Genomic DNA, 4,563 nt, shown 5'->3' on the forward strand with positions numbered 1-4,563 from the left:
ATAAGAGGAAGAAAATTGTGCATATATGATCACATTTTGAAAAGCAAGCTATCAACAGATTTAAGAATAAAATAGTAATGACACTAGTGACTGACACTATTGAATATTCAATATCTACCAGGCACTTTTCTAAGCATGTAGGATGAACTGATTCACTTAATCTCCACAACTTCTCTGTTAACCTCACTTTAAAAGTAAGGAAACTGAGCCACTGAGAAGTTAGCAAGCTTCTCCAAGGTCACACAGCAAGTGCCAGCACAAGGTGCAAATTCAAGAAGTTGACCTCCAGAAGCCTATCCTTCAATGTGTGGATGTGTCTCCAAATGCATGATTCCAGATGAAATATGCGGAAGGACACATAATCCATTGATGATGTGAGTTATACTCAGTAGAGACAGGAATGCTAATGTGGGTGAAAGGGAGAAGAAATACAGAGGGTGGAGCAAAGAAAAAAGAGGAGAACCAGAAACATAAATGATGTGCCCATATTTATGCATTTAAGTAACGTCACAGTGTGTAAGGGGAAACATTAAAATCCAAAATAATAAAAATGAGTAAGATTTATTCTAAAAATTTTTTTTGCTTCTTGAAAGTGCAGCAATGTTATTTATGAAAATGAAATTTGAAATTATCAGAAAACATCATAGACCAATTTCTACAACTGCATTTGGTTTGTGTATTTGAATAGTTAACAGATATCAAATATTTTCAACATTTTACATATGCCTTTTATCTTGTTTCAAAAGTCTGAGATTAGTCCTACTACTGTTTCCGAAATAATAGCAAATATACATCCACGATCTATGGAATGATAGTAGGTGTTTGTGGCTGGGAGGCGGAAGGGAAACACACTTGGCAGTCAACAGCACGGAAGATACAAGGTTAAAGAATTTGTACCTTAGATCATTTGTACTTCAACTCATCCCTTAATATGCTGGCATTTATTGCAAATCTCCAAGAGGGACTGAAGTATACATCCCTTTCCAATGTTCTTTGGCTAGAGAACAGTTTTTTTAATGCCATGCCTATTAAACACTGTCCAAAATGTCATTCCACAAAACAGAATCTGGAAGGCAACAACCTACAATATAGGTTTTCTTAACGTTCAAAACTGCCAGAAAACCCTTCTGGAAGGAGGTGATGGAATGGATGAACAGAGTACAGAGAGGTTCTGCTTTTTTGTCTTCCCCCTCAATTCACCAAGTCACATTTTCACATTCAATATTTTACCATGCATGATATATTGATAGCCGAAACTCAAATATGAGCTCAGCCAAATGTTGTATTTATCTTTTTAAAACGAAGGAGTTTGTTCCTATAATAAGTCAATTTATTGACCCTTAGTATTACAGTACCTGATTTTCATGCATGAGCTTAATATTATTTACAAACTGGTCTGTCTAGAGCTATTTTTATGTTAATGTCCATTTCATGTCCTTTTACTGTGTTGAAAGTTTTGTTATCAAGCCTTAAACGCCTACTTCAAAGTAAAGAAAAATCCTAAAAAATAAGTCAACTAAGACCTCTATAACTGCTCTAGTTCAATCATTACCAATTAGGCAGTCATCGATATTTAAAACTTACATGAAATTTACTCACTAAGTATCTACGTTTAAGACATTTCAGTAAAGGCCATGGAAATCCTAAAGCAGCTAATACCTTATACTTCCCTCAAGGAGTATACAATCTACTAAAGGAAGTAGAAAATCTACACAGTGACTGAAACATGTTTAAGAAATAGGAAGAAAAAGAAGGAAAAAAGATTTTATATCCTAGTCAAAAATATCATTTCTACTAATGAGCTGCCTTTCTTAGAGGTTTGACAGCCATGCTGGGAGTAATACTAATGTGTTACAAAATCTTATCTTAAAAGGCCGCTATTGCTGTTCTTTCTAAAGCCTACCGCTCACTTTTGACACAGGCATGGATATTCCTGCTCTTTCGACTTCATTAGGTTTTCATGAGGATCTAGTGAGAAACAGATATGAAAGGATTTTGAAGATTTCCCAAACATAATTTTACTATTAGAACTGAAGATTATGCATCTGTTTCACAATTGTTGGAATCGACAGGGCTCCATGACAGAGATTCCCACTTGTCCTCCAAAATCTGTCTTCCCTTCTCCCCTGCATGTGGCCACCCAGCCTCACTTGTAGTTAAAGGTATGGCCATGTGTTTAGGTTCTACTCTCAGGCCTAGGTCTCAATTTCATGGGCATGCCTCGTCTACACTCTCTTCTTAGTGCCAACTGGAATCCTTTGCAATCAACTTTCCCTCGTGGAGATGATGACCCTGCCCAAGGTGATGATGGAATACCATAACTGGAACAACATGGATCCCTGAATAACTAACAACGTGGAGCGCAGCTACTCACCCATCTGGAATGATCAACTGTCTGTTATGTGGGAGATAAATAAATGTGAATTATTGAGTTATACGATACAGAAAGAATTCCACTACCTGAGTTTTAGTAGCAGATTTGCCAGTGCCTGACTGGATGAGCTCAGACCGGTTGGCATTTCCTGATTTCAGAAATGAGAGCATCTGGCTAGATCAGTGTTTTAACAACTGTGCTTCACAGAACTCCTCTTCTCACATTTTAAAAATTATTTGAGAGGATGGTTTTGGTGGAAGATGAAAGGATGGAGGCCAGAGGAGGAGACAGGCATAAGAATCACCAGGCTGTTGGTTTGCAGACCCCTCAGTTACTTCCTCATCAGCCAGGGCAACTCTCTGTTTTATGTATTGGACATCCAAAGAAGTCTTTGAACAAACAATTCTGCAATTAACAGTATTTGTCGAAAACCACTGAGCTATAAAACTCTATGATACATTTACTTTCTGCAATTCTATACTTTCAGGTGTTTAAAGTTGTTGCTCAGTAATAATCATAGATTTTTCCCTGAAACTTCTGTGTACTTTTCCTCCCTTGTTCTTTATGATCAGTGACATATATTTCATAAGTGATCTAAGTTAGTCATAGAATCCATGCTTATAAAATGTAATTTCCTTTGTGCAAATTAGCTAGGCTACCCAGGGATCTAAGATATGATCTTGACCTCATTAATATTGTACTTAACCAACTTAGCTAAAAAAGTAGTACGAAATATTTTGATGTACTTAATGAGTTCATCAATATCTGTTTGGTGTCTTTTATGTTTGTTTTGGAAGAATCATGAATGAGTGACAAAATTAATTGTTTCATCATGTATTAATGTCTCTTTGACTCAATACCCTACTCCATGTCTCTTGTAATGGTGTCCATTGTATGTCATTCTGCCCTATAGGCAAAGTCTTTCCTTTGACTCACTGGCAATCGAAATCTGATCAATCTGGATACCCAAGATTACTTTAAAGGGTACCATTTCTTGGTGTCAAATTTCACTCTTCTTACTTATACAATATAACACATTAACTTATGTCTAAGACTCAATATTTAGCATTCATTATACACTTCATAAGTAAAAAATCTTATTTTTAACAATTTCTCAATACTTATTCTATCTGTAGACATGCCCAATTGTCCTTCAACAAGTCAATTTTTTTAAAATCTAAACCGGCACTGACAACAAAGCTCAATCAAAAATGGCAGCCTAAACTCCCAAAGCACTCCCAGCTAATGCCATAGGATTCAATCCTTAATAACAGACTATTTTTTATCAAATTATTATTATAAAAAGTCATGGTAAAAATACATACAAAAGCAGTGGTGTTTACTCATTCCGTGAATTTGATGTCATGGAATTTCATGTTCTTTAGGACATTAAACATGATTTATATCAGTTGTCATAACTTTCAACTGCAAGTACCAGAAAAGTCTTTTAACAGTGGATTAATTTAGGGGCTTATTTTCCCAGGAAGCCAGAAGTCTGCAAGTAGTAGCTCTGGCATTGGTTCAGCAGCTCTGTGAGGAGAGGAGCCGCCACCTTGAGCTTCATGGCATTTCCATCCTGATAGCAAGAAGGATGGCTCAGCTCCAGGCATCACATCCATGTTCAACACAGAAGAAGCGGTAGAGGGGTCAGTGAAGTGGTATAAGTCTAATTTATTAGGAAAGCTTAAGCTTCCCCACAAGCCCCCGAGGGGAATTCCGCATAGCCCTCTTTGGGAGAAGAGTGCCAAACGGCCATCTCAGCCCCGCCCAGGAGGTAGCTAGAGGAACGGCTATTTAGGTTTCCTGTTTTGCCCTCCCCAGCCCAACATGTTCTCAAAGCACCTGAAAATGGACATGCTGCCTAATTAATTGAGGTAATTGTGCAGCCATTTAGGTTTTCTAAAATGCAGCTTTATAGATATGTCTTCTTTTTACTGCAAATGTTTCCGTTATTATCACGAAATGTAAACTTTCAGGAACTCTGTAGCACACAGAATTCTAAGAGATGGCACGGTGCCAGCCCTTAGGGGACACATCCTGTGCCTCGCCCTTCCTGTGTGCGTCAGCGGAACCCTGCACAGCGTGATTAGGTTAGGAATCAGGTGACTGAGGAGATCCAATGAGATTCTCGGGTGGCTCTGATGGCATCCTGGGAGCCCTTTATAAGGTACTGGGCCCCTCCTGAAGTC

The 4,563-nt window shown here is 37.9% G+C and overlaps 1 long non-coding RNA gene across 1 annotated transcript in view; it reads right to left on the reverse strand.

Annotated features, from left to right (window-relative positions):
* LOC103549738 (uncharacterized) overlaps positions 1 to 4,563 on the reverse strand; it is a 136,683-nt gene that overhangs the window by 93,752 nt on the left and 38,368 nt on the right. The gene's annotated exons all lie outside the window — the stretch shown is intronic.

This window comes from Equus przewalskii, chromosome 20 (genome assembly GCF_037783145.1).
Source record: "Equus przewalskii isolate Varuska chromosome 20, EquPr2, whole genome shotgun sequence".
Taxonomy (NCBI): Eukaryota; Metazoa; Chordata; class Mammalia; order Perissodactyla; family Equidae; genus Equus; species Equus przewalskii.